A 17,911-nucleotide genomic window follows, 5' to 3' on the forward strand; every position below is an offset into this window, starting at 1 on the left:
AGGAATAAATCACATCCTAGGCCCCCTTATCAGCACAATGCCATGAATGCTGTTACTGACACAGAACAAATTGCTTTACCACTGCACCAGACAAGCTGTGGGCAGCGATGTGAACCTGATATGCCCTTGCACAGTCCATAGTTGAGATCTCTTGAGTATGTATATAGATTCATCTGAATGGGGAAGAAAAGACAGCCCTTTAAGACAATTTACTGCTACTAGGTTGGGTTCACTCTGTGGTGTTCTTACTGTTTTGTTTATTCTAAGCTTGGGAAAAAGGGGAATGAAATGCATCTGTTCACAGGACTTATTTAATGACCTTTAGAATCATTAAATGTAGAATGTAGTAGAGTGTTTACTTAGGATTTTTTGTTATTAATGAGAAGCTGTGTCAAATTCTTTAATGATAATGGATTTTGCTATTAGAATGGCTAGTATATGTTATTGCCCATTTTAGAAGGCGGCAATTCTGGGTCAGAATGAACTGGATTACTAAAACTCTCTGGCAACATCCCAACTATTTTGTTTCAAGAAAAATTGCATTTCTGTACAAGCAGAAACTTTCTCTAATCATTTAACAAAAACTAGATGTAGGACTACATAAAACCCTTGGACAGGAGGCCCACTGAAGACAATGAGACCCCACATGAGCAAAGTAGCTTAGCAGCTTTTGATGGCAGAACATGGCCTTTGTGCTTGCTCCTGAATGACAGTTTCCTCAGGGCAGGAACATATCAGCTACTTAAAAACACACCTCTGGTATTGATATTCTCTGATTTTACAAATTGGTGTCTTCAATACTTTTCCCAGTGATGAGTGAGAAGCTTCTGTTGCATTTCTTTTCTCCCCCTTTTAAACTTTAGTGGACTAAAAATATCATGCATGGAGGTAAAAAGCAAATCTTTGCATGTGAATGGATTTCTCCATTGGTATGGAAAGCAGCTGTCACCTCTGGAATTGATATGAAGCTCCCAAGGAGAGAAGACCAGACAATTCATTCCCTGTTCTGCCACCTTTCTGAAGCTGTGCCCTGTAAGTCAGAGACTGCTGGGGGAGAGCACCCCAGGAACATTGCTTTTCTCCAGGAGCTTTGCATTTCTCCAACCCCAGACTGAGATGCAAACTCCATGACCTGGGCTTGTCACTGCTAGGAACCTCTGCTATTTCCATGGAAGCAAAGTCCTAAGACTAAAAAAAAAAAAATCTTTATGTCTGCATGATAAAAATGCTAACATTTCAGAAGTGAGACAGCAGTGGATTTAGTAGAAAACCCACTAGCCATTATACTAGACTCCTGTTTAACTGCGAGAGAGGTTTGAGAAGACACACAACCATCCATGTAGGCTGATGGAGTCTAGGAATCCTCTTGCTGAGAGTGTCTAAGCACTGATATGATCGCACCATGTATTGAATAGCATGGGTGTGGGCACTCAGTATGTACTGAATAGCAGCTTCTGGCAACTCTAAGGTTGAGGCTTTGTCTGTCCATTACCTGTGGCTTATTTTTAATAAACAACAGTTTACACAGCTGTGTGTTCTATATTAACAGACATGTGTCCCTAATTGTATTCTGTAAGTCTGCCAAATATTTACTAGTAGTTATTTTAATCATTGTTGGCTTGTCCTTCCTTTCAGTATTTCATTAACATAGGATTAAAGATCAAGCTAATGCTGCCTGCTTAATGTCTGGTTGAAAGCACAGAATGTGGCTTAGTTTAGTACCTGTTGGGCCTTATTTCATCTTTATTCTGTGCACAAAGCTCAGAATAAATATTGTTAAGCCTTACAGAACATGGAATTTTTTGAAGCACTTAAATGCCTGTCCAGGGCAAAACTTTAATTAATAAAGTGCAATGCACTGGAAATGATTAATGGAACCTTTACTTGGTATGTTTTCTGGCTATCCTGGGGGCCTAAGCCTTTGTCAGAAGAAACATAGGAGTTTTTTTTTTCTCTTTTTACTCTCCTAAGCCTCTGTATGCTGAGAGTTACACCAGAGGTCCTAACACTGTTTCTTTGTCACTGTTACCAAATGCATGGCTTTGTATCTGCCTCTGGTGAAAATGGTGAATGAGCAGTGTGGTAAAAATGACAGAGGGAAGTCATACGCTGGATGCTTTGGGAACGTGCACATTTGATTACCCTGAGAAAACTGCTAGTTTTCACTAAAACAGTTAAAGTATATTAAGATATGATCTAAGGGAGACATGCCTGATATTTCATGGTTATCTGTGATTTCAGAATAGTCTGGGACACACTATAATTATACTCTACCAGCTGTCTGTGGTGAGAGGAGGTCTCACTGCAGTTTGTGTAAATCTAGTTGTCTCTGGCTATGCTAATCATGGAGTAGTTTTATTAGCTCAGGCTAGATAATGTGACTTTTCATGGTTTGATCTTCTGGCAAGGTAAGTCATGTAACATGTTTAGTCTTCATTTCTAAGAAGACATCTCACAAGAGGTGGATACTCCAACCAGTACAATGTACAGAGACCACAGTCCTGGAGAGGACTAGTTATGACCATCACACCAACTGGGTGTGATTTGAAAAAATGGGAAGATTTTTTTTGTACAACAGGAATCTAATGTTACAGTCACAGGAAACTGATTCAGAAAAATGCAAGGATTAATAGCATTTGTCCCCCTGCTTGTTTTGCTCTAACTTCCAGGGCTACTGTAGAAATAACGAACTGAATCTGGTGACTCTTTCAACTCTGGAAAAAAAATCTACTAGTGATTTTGAAAAGAGACAAAACCATGAAGGTACTTTTTTGAATATTTTTTAAAGGCAGAGTATGTTTGGGGTGATTAGTCCATGTGAAACTTAAACTGGATGTCCTATTAACAAGTGCTTTTTCTTCAAGAGGATACTATGCATCTGTGGTCAATTAACAGAACTGTCTTTCCTATTCTGTGGGAGAAGAGATCCATCCACTGCTCAGGAATACAAAGGAGGACTATAAACATGTTTACTTTATCATGCCACGTCATTAACCTACATTATTCTTGCTCCAAAACAAACGTCTTCCAGTCAAGTGAGTTTTTGTGTGCTCATGATCAGCCATGCACTGAAAGGAGTTTATGCAGGGAAATCTGAGTAGTAAACATTTAATTGCTTTGCATAGGAAACAAAACCTTTGATACTATCATTATTACATTATTTTGTGGTGGACTGAAATATAACCCATAAAAGAGCTTTCAAATCAGATTTTTAATCTATTTTTCAGCTTTCCTGGCTTTTAAAAAGAGCTGACCTCTTCTTTTCAACCCACTGCTCTGTTTTTAAGAAGAGTGTCTTCAGTTGTTTTCTTTCCTAAGAAGCACCAGGAGTAGTTGCTCTATTCTGTGCTTATTTTGGTGAAGGATTTCCTGGCCCGGGGAGAAGGCTCACATGTGTGTTGTCAGCATGTATTCTTTGATTGACAGGAAGACATTTCAAAGTGTTAGTCAAACCATTATTACAAATCAGGATAAAAAGCTGTTAACAAAAGCCTAAAAAAAAGCTGAAATGTTCCCAAAAGTCTGTTTTTACATCCCATTTCCCTGCGGTTTCAGTTTCTTGACTCCAGTGAGAAAACAATTTTGCCAGTTCTCTATATACCTTAAAGTAATTTGTAGCAGCCAAGACCTGATGTTCTGCCCAAAGAGAAAAGACTTTCTGCTGCAGTAGACCTCCTTCATCCCTAGTTTCTGTCTGTCTTGTACACTTGCATCTTTGCAGAATTCTTTAAAGGAAATCCAAAAATTTGAACTTCTTACTCTTTTTCTTTTTTTCACATCCCCCTAAAGGAAATGGGAGTGGAAGGACAAGAATGAAGAGGCAGGAAAAATAAGACTGCAAGCTAACAAACAAAATACTACTTTGGCATTCCTACAAAAAATATTCTGGGCTGGCCCCTGACCCCCGAGCTCCCTCTGCTCATGGCAGAAATTATGGGAAACACTTTTCTCATGGGGAAGGGGTAAATTTCTTCCAAAGTAAGCAAATGCTTCAGCAGTGTAACCAGCAAAGAGTTATGAAGCAGTGTTAGTGAAAGAAATATGTTTCTTTGCAGTAAGTAGTGTTAAGTTTAATTTCCTAAACAATTAATTCTTTTGCTGTTCAACTGTAAATGGTGCAATGGGTGTCAACTCTGTTGACACTTGCAGTTATTAGCAGTTTGGTTTTTTAGGGAACTTTCCTGTCCTGCTCCTCCCACCCTCCATCTTTCAGAAAAACACTTTTCAGTATACTAGTATCTTGTTTTAGCAAGGCTGAGAATGGCATGCTAATTAGTCATATGGATGGTAACACAGGCCTCCTAATCTTATGAATATATTTGCTACAGGGAGTGAAGAGAGATTGTTATCATTATAGAATCAAAATATATGGTGCAAAGCCAGCATGAATAGTTACTCTGGCAGTTACTTTGTTTATGGAGGGTGATATACATGCTCTATATCCTGTCATCTCCAGTATTTGGCAGTGCTCTTAGCAAGAAGTGGATTGGTTAATCCAGCAGGATGCAAACTTGGGGCCCCTAGAACTGTGGATATTCAAGAAGTCATGCTCTCAGTTTCAGAGAGGAATGTTGAAATAGAGGTGGTCCCTTTAAATACATTTAAAGCCATTTCTTATATGCAATTTACTTCTGTTTACATGAGATGTTATCTAGAGGATGCTAAGAATTTAAACATCACTGTTCATTTGTGCTTACCGGTAAAAGCTGATGGTAACCATCTGTCGAAAAACAGACTCAGAAAGGGATGACCTTTCTGTTTCTAGTTCTTGCTTGCCCGAGTTCAGCCTAGCAAAATGAGAGAGCAGTGGAAACACTATTGTGTTGCTGGGTCCTGGCTGAATGCTAGATAGCATAGGGGGGATCCCTCAACATGCAGTGCAAAATGAAAGCAGGCATTTCTGTTTGACAGTACTGTGCGGCTGCACCTAATTTTTTAATGCAATTAACAATCCATTTGGCAGGGTTTGTGGCCCTGGCAGGATTTCTGCTTTGCTTGCAAAACAAGATACTGCTAATAATATTTCTATTGAATTCTTGATAAATGACGAGGCTTGGATCCCCTGATAAACTCTGAATGGGCTCACTTTATTGCAGTGAGGCTCCATGCAAGTGAAAATATCCACCTAGACAATGTTAACTCATTGCAGGATTACAGGTTAGACACTTGGCCCATAGGATAGGCAGCTGTTTGATTAGTGTTTAAAATGAAGGTAACTAAAGTTTTCTGAACAGAAATATTTTAGTTTTAATGCACATGGCCAGTAAATGGTTTGAAATGTACAGACTCTTAAAATACTGACTCCGATCTTGTTGTTAGGTCTCTGTTGGTATGACATTGTCACCTGAAACCCTTAACACCTGGCACCAGCAGTTTGGAGATGCCAGATGCTCAGCACCTCTGCAAATCAGAGTATCTCATGATGACATCCAAATGCAGGACTGCAAGTTGCCATACGTGGGAGTTTCATGGCCCTGTCTGGTACTGACAAGACTGAGGGGGATTCACTGTGTAAGACTCCTGCAAAGAGAAGGGTGCTAAAAATTGTCAGGAGATGGGTTCAGAATCAATAGAAATGAGACTCCACAGGATTACATCTATGACTTGTATGACAATTGGAAATAAGAAAATGTGGTCTGAACACAGTAATACAGAAGTGACAGGACATCCGTTTAAGAATTTTCTAAATTATAACTTCAGTGAGGCCTTCCCCCTCTCCTTTTTGCCTGAAACAGTAACTTTCTGTTATTAGTACAACCTGTTTGGGCTACTCAAAATAAAAACTCTGGAAATAGAAGTCTAAAATGTGTTTTGCCTGAGGCTGTTGGTTTATAGATAGATTTAAAAAAAAAAACAGTGGTTAAGCTAAAGGGTCTTTCATCTATTTGATATGATTATCTCCTCTGTATTGAATCAAAATCTATGAATGCTAAGGGGTTGTTGTGTTTAACCCTAGCCGGCAACTAAGCACCACGCAGCCACTCACTCACTCACTCCCCCCCGTGGGATGGGGGAGAGAATCAGAAGAGTAAAAGTGAGAAAACTTGTGGGCTGAGATAAAGACAGTTTAATGGGTAAAGCAAAAGCTGTGCGCGCAAGCAGGGCAAAGCAAGGAATTCATTCCCTACTCCCCATGGGCAGGCAGGTGTTCAGCCATCCCCAGGAAAGCAGGGCTCCATCACGCGTAAGGGTTACTTGGGAAGACAAACGCCATCACTCCGAACGCCCCCCCTTCCTTCTTCTTCCTCCAGCTTATATACTGAGCACGATGTCATATGGTATGGAATAGCCCTTTGGCCAGTCTGGGTCAGCTGTCCTGGCTGGGCTCCCTCCCAGCTTCTTGTGCACCTGGCAGAGCATAGAAAGCTGAAAAGTCCTTGACTAGTGTAAACTCTACTCAGCAAGAACCAAAACATCAGTGTGTTATCAACATTATTCTCATCCTAAATCCAAAACACAGCACTCTACCAGCTACTAAGAAGAAAATTAACTCTATCCCAGCTGAAACCAGGACGGGGTAAAGTGTGGTCCTAAAGGGTAAAACCACTAATGTCATTGTCACAGCTCTTGCTGGCTTTAGTGGAGATGGTCTTCAACCCCAAACCTGACCAGAACTCTGCAGTTTTGTGGTTTGCTTGCATACCCCTTTATAACATTCCTATTAAGTGCCTCAGCTGTCCTGCATGTAATCCAGGTCAGCTTTGGAAACAAAGGCACAGTATTAAAGAAAAAAAATAGCATTTTCACTCAATTCACAGTTTCTTTTTTCTGGTATCTTGTTGGTCAGTATCATGCATAGTGCTGGAGAAAAAAGGGAAAAGCAGGTCGGGGAAGTGAAGGGGATTTTCTGGCCAACTCTAGCTTATATTGAATACTAAAGTCAACATTTAGTTTACATTGAACACTAACGTCTGGCTAAGAACTTGCCCTTTAAGTTTAGATGAGGCTTATATACATAATTGTCTGTACTTCCCTGAAAGCTAGAAAAGTTTGACTAAGCAGTTCTCTGCTTTTGCAAGTCCTCTTTTGGGGAGGAAGTCAGCCATGTTGGGGACATACAGTAGAGAGAGATCAGGGGTGTAAAGGATGCATTTTTGTTAAAAACACTGAAATAATTCAAAATTTCCTAACGTATAGTAATTACCAGGTTATTATTTTTTTCCTTGTGTACTAACAACCCTCATCTCCCTCCAATAGTTTTTTTGGTTGTTCTAAATGCCACACAGTTTTACATTATTTTTTTCAGACCAGATGCATAAGTAAGCTAACAGCATATGTAAGTCATTGCCTTCTTCAGCCACAAGCAAAATGCTATATGCTTGCTTGTACATCTGAGCTAAGTGTTTGCAGGATGAGTTTTAGCTGACACCTTAATTCTCTGTAAAAGTGCTATGGCAGGATTGTGAATGAAGGGAGCAGGCTTGGTGAAAGGAAAGAAACATGCACTGTCAGCTGTTTCCTTATCTTCCACCCCCACCCCAGTCAGTCCTATCAGTTCACAGGAGACCAGTTTTCTCTCATACTGGGAAGCCAGACCAGACCAGGTTGTGCCTGAGGAAGGAGTGCTGTTTGCAGGCTTTCACAGGGGCCAGGTCTGCTAAGGCTGGGATTCCTGCTGGCAGCCTCCTCCTCAGCCCTGAGCTCCCCAAGGTCCCAGCCAGCTCCCACCATGTTTGTATTTACCACTGGGCTTCAGCTTCTTATGCACCCAAGCTGGTGCACCCAAATCGAGGTCCAGAGTCTCCCACTGTGGTGTTGTATGGCCGCATGGTCTGGGGCCAACACAGTACACGCAGGAAGAGTAGGTCTGTCCAGTGCTGGTTTGCATGAGCTCAGTGCTGCCCTAGCAGCCATAATCTGATCTTTCCCAGGATATAGGCAGTGCACAAAGTGTCTTCCAACAGTGACACCCAACAGTGCTACTTCCTTCTGAAGTTGATGTTGGGGGGACGGACACTACAGATGCATGGATTTGGTCTAAACAGTCAGTAAGAGAAGGATGCTTGAGCAACGTTTGGATGGCTTTTTCTGTAAACTTGGTTCCCATTTAAGTGGCTCCAACTGGGGCATCTCCTCACTTATGTACATATCTACCCCCTCCCCAACACAGTAGCCACTCTTAAATCTCTCATGCTGCATGCATGGAAATACAGAGAAGAGGTTTCTTTTTTTTAAAAAAAAAAAAAAAAAAGGAAAAAAAGGAAACTTCTCTTGGGTTATGCTTTCAACCTCATTTACTTCAGTGACATTTTTAGAAACTATTCTTTCTACCTTTTCTTAGGATGAAAGAGCAATTAGCAGAACACAAGAGCCTCGAAGTAGTGAAATTCAGTATGTTATAAAGACCATGAGCCAAGATCATATCCGTCACCACAGGTAAGAGGTCTTTGATACTGCCTGGGTAATTCTATTCCGTGTAATTACATACGTGACCTGAGTCTGTGATTTAAAAGGATAAAACTACAGTTTTTGACTAGACCTTTAATAGAGTTTTTGTTGTTGTCTGCATTGATTGGTTTTAATAAAGCTACTGGCTGAAAGACTGAATAGTTCAGTAAATGCCACTAGTGAGTCTTTTGGCTTGTCTTGGTTCAGACTTTGAACATTAGTGAAGCGGAGTTTGGTAGACTTTATAATGCTGATCCTATGATGCACATTTAAATTTCTGCTCTGCCTAAAAAATTTCAAGTGCAGCCTGCACCTTTAAGATATTACAACTTTTTTTTTTTTTTAAAATCAAAAGAGTATTTAACTAAATGTCTTTTTCAGTTTCTGAAGTCTCCTTAAATATCCAGTGATGTTGCTACAGGTGATGACAGGCTAAACTGTTAGGACGTAAGAGTTGTCAATTCTGACGTCTGCAGAGGAAAGGATTCTCTCTCCTCAAAACCTATAAAAAGTTCAGTTTTGCAGGACTTCCATCTCACTGGGCACTGTTTTTGGTCTGGATAGCTAAAGAGCAAATCTTTCTGGAAATGAACCGACAATCAACCACTGGAAAACTCTGTATATTCTCACATTACAACTTTTTTTTTTTTTTTTTTTAACAATTTTAATCATGTCAGATCAAAGCCCTGTTTTTGTGGATTAAAGTAGAGCTGCCTGCCTTGAATAAAAGCTCAATTCATGCTGGTTTTCAGTTCTAAAGCCTCAGCTGTTTTGGTTGCATCCTGGAAATAGCCTGGTGGCTATCTCTGTTCTTGTGCTGAAGTTGCTGAGGAGCACTGAGGCCACCTTCTCTGCTGACCCTGCTTTAGGGCCAGTGACTTCTGGACAGGGATGATCACAAGCTACCAGGAGGTGGGGACAAATGGATGCCTCAGCTCATTATTTCTACTTAAAGCAGGGTATATCCTCCCGGGCAAAGCTCCATGCTGACATGGCCGCACATCAGCAGGTGACAGTGAACTCATTTAGCACCAGCCAGGGAGTGTTTGCTCAGCACTAGCAGCAGGTGAAGCTTCCTTTGGGCTTGTGGACACAGATGCCTTCAAATAACGGAACAGCTTTGACCTTTAGGTAGGTTATTTTTCTGAGGTCATTCAGTTTGACTCTGAACTCAATCTGGAAAGTGCCATGTGCAAAAGCTGTGAGGGACTGAGATGGGTAATTCAAATTTAGGTACATGCACCCTTTACCTTCGTATTTTTGCGCACCACCACTGTTAAGGCTGGGGAGATGCTTCCTCTTCTGTCTGTCTGTCTGTCTGTCTGTCTGGATAAAGTAATTGGATATTTCAGTCTGACACCAACACTTGAGATGTGCCCCCAACCCATCCTGTGAAATCCATATCAAGACGAAGTTGGATGAGACTTTGAGCAACCTGACGTAGTAAAAGATGGCCCTGCCCATGGCAGGGGGGGTGGGCTAGATGATCTTTAAAGGTCCCTTCCAAACCAAACCATTCTATGGTTCTATGATTCCATGAGGTTTGTTGGTGGCCTTGGAAATTTCACAGCTGGCTGAATTTCTGTGACCTAGTGCTCTCGCTGTTTGAATCTAACCTTGACCTTTGGGAGGGGAAGGTCAGAAAATGGGAGAATTTTCTTTGTCATGCTTTGTCAATTTTCTGTGCTTCCACAACACCCATCTCTCTCTGGAAACACCACTGTTTCTGGCCAACACACTGCAGTCCTCAAGAGACTTCCTTTGTGCTTTTTTACTCAGACCTAGTCTGGCTAATTTCAAATTCTGCTTGGACAAACTTCCAAGTGAAAAGACACCTCACATTATCATTCCCTGGTACTCTGTAAAGAATCTCAGCTGAAATAGGCTTTAAATGAAGTTGATTTATTTCCTTTATTTTTTTTTTACTGGGGTCACCCTCTGGCCAGTGCAGGGAGGAAACTGAATGACTTATGACTCCTTATCTATCAGGAGTTTTAAAAAAGAGGAACTAAAAAAGAAACCAGAAGTATCAGTAGATGTTGACCCGATTCAAGGAGAAAGCATCTGAACATCCAAATTTCAGCACAGAGTTTAGGAAACCAAGATATTAGGTAACCAGTTTACAAAATAAAAATCCAGGAATAGCTCAAGTAAGAAACAGATACTGAGAAAAAAAACTATGCACTTCCTTGCTTCCACTGACCTGACTTAATTGCATTACTTGCATAATTTCTTATCAAATTCTTGCTGGGCTTTATCTGTCTGCACATCTGTGTCAGGCTGGGAAAGTGTTTCTTTGGCCTCAACAGATCATAGCTTAACACTAACATGTTATTCAGTAAGAATACCAAAACAAAGGTGTGCCTTGGGCTGTATGAGATGGAGCTGTGGGCCATCCTTGGTGCCTGCCTTTCAGGCTGTCCTTTTCTAATGTAGCCTTTGTTCTGCCCTCCTCTGCTTCTCTTTTTGGCTTTGTCTTTCAAACCTCCCAGGTTGCCCATTCTCTCCTATCTTCCTGTATACTTCCCATCCTCGAGTCCATATCTGCCCAGACAACAGCGGATACTGCTTGGGCAATGGCTGGGCTTTGGTGTTAAAGTAGAAAGATCACAGGAGTACCCGCATGTGAAATGGGGATTTTCTGGAGAAGTCTGAACTTCACTTTTCCAGTTGATAATTTCATTCATTGAGAGCAAGGATCAGATCTGGCACTGTTATTATTAAAATAACACACCTTCCTAAATTTCCCCAAGCCGTCTGTAGGTGCATATAAGTGGGGTTTCTTTTCTTCCTGTATCTCAGAAGGCTCCTTCAATTTTCTCTAATTAAACTGTCATCTTAATAATACCTTGGTGGAATGCCAAGATATTAAAATTCTTCAGAAAATAATCTTTTTAGAGGATTATAGCAGATTAAAGCACCGTCCTGTGCTTAAAGACTTCAGTATACCTTCTGAATAGTTAGGGATTGCAATGGTTTCAGAATATGTTATCACACTTATTAAAGTATTGCTTTAAGTCAAAATGTAGATTTTGTAGGGAAGGAAAATTCTTTATCAAGATTAGCATTCTTGGTTTTCAGTTTGGATGCTGTGTGTAGCACATGTAAGGATAAGCACAGGATGATTTTAATATACTAAAATGTATGGGTTTCCTAGAGCTACTGGTTGAGGTCAGGAGTGGTATCAGTTATGTGTTAATCCTACCCGATTATGCTTCCAAGAAGCACTCTGCCTTTGCAGAACTTCCAACTTTCTACAGAAAATGAAATAAAATAGATTATATTGTTGGGAAAATTTTTTTTGCAGATCTTTCATAGCCAGTGGCAGTGTGAGCTAAACAAAGAAAGTCGGTGAAACTTCAGAAGCATTAACTGAAATGAAAATCCAGTTGTGCCAGCTGTGATCTAAATCCATGTAAGCCAAAATAAAGGCTCTGCCCCCAAAAAGGCTCAGTTTTCAAAGACTCTGGGTAAAAATATTCAGAGACTCATTAAGTTCACTTTGATTGATCTCAGTTAAAACCACTAAGGAACCTTTTCTGAGTGCACTGATATTATTTTAATTGCAATAAATTAATATTCCTAAAAGCCTTTCAGTTTGTAGTAAATTGGATAGTTGTTTAACTATGAGAACAATTCCCCATCTGCATTAACAGGGCCATGTGATCTGGGGGTTTTGGTGGAATGATTGGAGCAGGAACAACAGACTTTAAAGAAAGGGAGGGAAAACATGGGCATTTTGAACATGCATTTTGAGATCTAGTTGTAAGCATTGTTACAGGGAGCGGACAGACTGCCAACATGCAACAGTCCTTCACGTAGGTTTTTTTTTTAGCCTGTGGTGTCTGAATACATTTTAAACACGTAGTCTTTACCCTTTCTCTCTTGCACTTCTTCATGTGAAAAAAATTGTTTTTTTCTATCCCTTGTTAGGTACATTAAAGAATAAGCCAGCTCTTCACAAGCTGGAATCTAATTATTTCCTCTTTTATGGGGATGTTATTGCTCCTCCAGTGCCTTCATTAAGTTCCTGTCTCCAACTGTGCCAAATTCATTACTTTTGTGGTGCTCAAGACTTGCCTTTCCCCTCTGTGAGCATACTGGTTGTCTCGGGAAGGGATGGAAAAGAGTTCATCCTGGGCCTCTTGTGTGACACCTGTGTGACAGACCAGACTGTGCCTACCTTGTTGCAGATCATCTTGAGTGCCATTATGCAGCAAGTGTGGGACAACCGAGGGATCGGGCCCAGCCAGCATGGGTTTATGAAAGGGAGGTCCTGCTTCACTAACCTGGTCTCCTTCTATGACAAGGTGACCGGCTTAGTGGATGAAGAGAAGGCTGTGGATGTTGTCTACTTGGACTTTAGTAAGGCCTTTGACACAGTCTCCCACAGCATTCTCCTGGAGAAGCTGGCTGCTCACGGCTTGGATAAGTGCACTCTGCGCTGGGTTAAAAACGGGCTGGACGGCCGAGCCCAGAGAGTGGTGGTGAATGGAGTCAAATCCAGTTGGCGGCCAGTCACGAGTGGTGTTCCTCAGGGCTCAGTACTGGGGCCGGTCCTGTTCAATATCTTTATTGATGATCTGGATGAGGGGATCGAGTGCACCCTCAGTAAGTCTGCAGATGACACCAAGTTGGGTGGAAGTGTCGATCTGCTGGAGGGTAGGAAGGCCCTGCAGAGGGACCTGGACAGGCTGGATCATTGGGCCGGGGCCAACTGTATGAGGTTCAACAAGGCTAAGTGCCATGTCCTGCACTTAGGTCACAACAACCCCATGCAATGCTACAGGCTGGGGGAGGAGTGGCTGGAGAGCTGCCTGGCAGAAAAGGACCTGGGGGTGTTGGTTGACAGCTGCCTGAACATGAGCCAGCAGTGTGCCCAGGTGGCCAAGAGGGCCAATGGCATCCTGGCTTGTATCAAGAATAGTGTGGCCAGCAGGACCAGGGAGGTGATAGTGCCCCTGTACTCGGCACTGGTGAGGCCGCACCTCGAGTACTGTGTTCAGTTTTGGGCCCCTCACTACAAGAAGGACATCGAGGTGCTGGAGCGTGTCCAAAGAAGGGCAATGAAGCTGGTGAAGGGTCTAGAGCACAAGTCTTATGAGGAGCAGCTGAGGGAACTGGGGTTGTTTAGCCTGGAGAAGAGGAGGCTGAGGGGAGACCTTACTGCTCTCTACAACTACGTGAAAGGAGGTTGTAGCCCGGTGGGGGCTGGTCTCTTCCCCCTAGTAACAAGCGATAGGATGAGAGGAAATGGCCTCAAGCTGCGCCAGGGGAGGTTTAAGTTGAATATTAGGAAAAACTTCTTCACCGAAAGGGTGGTCAAGCATTGGAACAGGCTGCCCAGGGAAGTGGTTGAGTCTCCATCCCTGGATGTATTTAAAGAACAGATAGATGTGGTGCTCGAGGACATGGTATAGATGGACTTGGCAGTGATAGGTTAACGGTTGGACTCGATGATGTTAAGGGTCTTTTTCAACCTTGATGATTCTATGATTCTATGATACCTTCAAAAGTTAGAAATGCTGATGGTCATCTTAGCTGCTGCCAACCATTTCATACTATGCTACCTGAAGATTTGAAAAACCCAACCTCTATCTTTTTACCTTAGATAAGCAGTGTACAGCAGCATCCCGGAGGGGAAATGGGAAGAATCAATATCTTTATAGATGCTGGAAGCACAAGTACAAATATTCATAACTACATTTTCTAGAATTGAAATTCTTTGATGAAGTTTAAACACTCAAGCATGCCTTTTATCGCTGCAGAAGATGCTCTGCAAGAACAGTGGTAGCCTGAGTTTCTCTTCCTGCTGCATTGCTATGTATCTCTACTATCCTGATCTAATGGGGGACAGGCTGCCTCTGATGGTCACATAGTCCCACAACCCCAGTGGCCATGCACCCCACAGTGAGGCTGCCTATAGTGCATGGAGAGAGGGCTCTGCTGCTGTGCGGCCAGCTGTGCCTAGTCCCTCTCACGTCTCCAAAAAGAAAGCCACGGCTACAAAGAGGTTTTTTTATGATTTGCAGCATGTATGCTGATCCTTATGCCTGTATAGTTTGAAGAAACCTTAGAAGTGGTGATGTGTTCTAGGTGTATTCAGGCCAAGGACTGCAGGGGCTGCCAAGATGCTGAAGTCCTTAAAGATGTCCATTCACTGTTCCTCTGCAACAACCGAGGGTCTAGCCCAAGATACGAAGACTTTTGAGAAAAATCAAACTGTTTAAAAATAGAGAGAATAGCATCAAGTATGGATTTTTCAATGAAGCTACTCATTTTACTGAAAATACTACTCACCTTTGTCCCAAACTTCCATTTCAGACAACGTTCTCATTTTTGGATCTGCTTGACACAAAGCAAATGTTTTTGTGCTGCCTTGTTGTAGGGCTTTTTATTTGTTTGATTTTCCAGAATGCCATTCTTACCTTTATATTTAGTGCCTCTTCTGCAGTCAAAAACTTGAATAGTTTGTCTTTGTGATCAAGGGCTTTGCTGTTACACATACTCTGCATGTATTTTCCAATGAAGCAGCTGGCAGTGACACAGTGCATTTGATCTCCTGACAGCTGTGCTTCATGTAAGACGTTAATGAATTACAGTAATTTCTTTAAAAGTTGTGTGAGATTAAGAAAGACTATATTGCTAACACTTGTCGCATTGCAATACATGGCTTTACTCCCTGGAGCTGTATCCAAACCTGAAGTGGATTATTTTTAGACTCATCACTTGACATTACATGGGGCTCAAGTAATAGCTGTTATTTCCTTTATTTATCATCTATGACACAATGCTTTGTTTGCTTTTAATTTAAATATCAGACAACTTTTTTTCACAAACACATAGTGCATATATTAAGTTGCAATTACTAAAAATAGAGAAGATTTCAAAAAATTATGTCAACTACTGACTACGGATTCAGCATGCACTTGATTTTTATTCCTCATGCCTTTTCCTATTGTAATCGAATACCTAATGAGTGATCACAACTCCCAGCCCTCTTGCCTGCAGGGCACCATTATAGAGCTGTGCTCCATTTTCCTTCTGGAGAAGCAAAGGGAACCACACAAAGTTTTCAAATTTGCATTGCTGAGAATTTGAAAACAGGGAGATGGCCTGTAGTAGACTCTATTACAGTGACTGTCTGTGAAACTTAACATTCTTGATGAGCATTTACATTATTGCAGTGAATATTGGATTGGACTAGATGACCTTTGAAAGTCCCTTCCAACCTAAACCATTCTCTGAATCTGTGATTTAAATCAAATATGGAAGGAGCTCCTAATCAGCCTATCTGCACCAAATGAGGAAAAATATTAGTTGTGCCAGGATATATGGCATATAATTTTAGAAGAAATTCCACAAAAGTGATGTGTCCTCATTTGATCATGCTGGGCTTACTGTAAAGATGAGTTAAATGCTGTACCAGGCTTCCTGTAATAATCTCAGATGTTAAGGACACAACTATAGACAGTTTGGGAGAGGAAGGCTTTGCAGGTATAAGTCAGATTTTTGTAGAAATCGTGGCTTTACCCAAAGAATGATTCATCTAGATTTCCAGCTTTATAAAAAAACCCACCTTTTATTTTCTGTATCATAGGCAAAAATAGCACCTTGTCTCTCTTTCTCTCCTTTGCTCTTTGCCAAAGACTACACTGTTTTAATCAAAAGACTACACTATTTTAGAGCAATCTTAGTAAACATAAATAAACCATTTTCCATGATATGTGAAATAAATAGCATTGTTATTCTCTATAATACGTTCCAGTTCAGAATCTCAGTGTTTTGTAAGCATACACCTTCACTCCTTAAGAGCAATCATGCCTTCAAATAGCTTTGATACAACTTGGGCATCAATGGATCAGTTCATTTAACATGACTGAGGTGAGTGGAGTTTTAATTTGATAGGAGAACTGCAGCACAAAATGCTTTCCAGGAAGCTGGACTAAAGCTTTTAAGCTGAAAACAATATCCAGAATTTCTAACTTTAGATATTATGCTCAATCTGATGAGGATTTTGACATGCTGGCATGCCTCTGCCATGTTCATTACCTGTTAGAAGTAAGTTGAAGGGCAGCAGTGCTTGCAGAGAGATTCTGCCTGCTACTTAACCCAGACTAAACCTCTGAATGCAATCTGAAGTAAATAACAGTAATTTTTCTGCTGGTTTGAGGTTTTTCAGTAGGGTAAATACAGGCTTCCTCGTATTCAGTAGGTGGCTGTTGTTAGTGGATTCGATCTGGGTAACATCTCTCATTCCCTGAAGATTAACAGCTTGCCTTTCTATCACTTTAGTGGAAGTGTATGCAGGTTAAACCTCCCTTTAGGTCACAGCTTCTTTTTTCAGAAAACACAGCAATGTCATGGTTCATAAATTAAAAGGTCAATTCTTTGTCACTGGAGCTGAAAATATCTCCCTAAAGGTTAGGCCCCTGGGAGATTCTTTAAAATGATTGCATGTTTCTATGACAATGGTCCCTTGAAAAGAATGTTTTCTGATACTGATCAGGGACGAAATGTCAACAGTGTGATGCCTTATCATTTTGGACTCATTAGCCTAGAAACCTTTGCCACCCTGTTTGGAGTGTCACTTGACATTCCTATTGTTGATTACAGCAAGAGTTAAACCTATGTCCCATAACACTCAGTAGCAGTGATAAAATGTAATTTCCAGTCGTCTTCTCTCCCAAGGACAAGAATGGTTTTGTGGAGTACAGCCAAAACCAATGCTCTTCACTCATGCAGCTGTACTACCAAATCTCAAGGGCTGCTAAGTCCCATGGCCATCCTTGTAAGGGGGTAGGTGTCATCTGAATCCAGACCTCCTGACTGCAAGGCCACAAACCATTGGATTCTTTATGAAAGTCACCAAAACTGCCCACGACTATGTTCCAACATATGAGGATATGTAGGACACATGTTATAAGGAGTCTGCAGGCTGTAATGTCTCTGTGTAGGCATTTCTCTTTATTCAGTTTGCTGCTGCAGCAACCTTTCCAGACCATCACTGCTGCTCAGTGACTATGGGTGAGTGAGGGTTTAACTAAGCAGAGAAACTTTTTCTGGTGCCTCAGAAGGAGAAGAGGAAATGGATGTACTCCCTGCAGCAAGGACCATCTCCTCTGTTGTGTTATATAAGTTAATTACTTTGTACTGTGAAAATTAAGCATGTTTCTTGCTTGGCCGTACCTGATAACCAACAGATTCTCAGTCTCCTATGAGAGAACTCAAAGGAATATCTTGTATAGTACTTCCTTGGTGCTCCAAAAAATACATTTGGATAAAGAGGGGAAATAACTAGCAGACCATTTCACTGCGAATTTCATTATTAACTTCTTTCTTGTAAACTCTAAGTTATTGTGGATGAAGACAACAGGCTGGACCAGCAGCATTACTCTCCTAGTTGTGGTGGCAGCGCACAGCACTGCACAGAAGCCCCAGCCAGTGACTCCAGCCACAAGCATGCAGGAGTCCCAGATTATCTTTGTTTCTTCTATAGGAAGTGTGCTGTTTTTTTGATGGC

Source organism: Nipponia nippon, unplaced genomic scaffold (assembly GCF_047370975.1).
Source record: "Nipponia nippon isolate SJK-2023a ecotype South Korea unplaced genomic scaffold, ASM4737097v1 scaffold_8, whole genome shotgun sequence".
NCBI lineage: Eukaryota > Metazoa > Chordata > Aves > Pelecaniformes > Threskiornithidae > Nipponia > Nipponia nippon.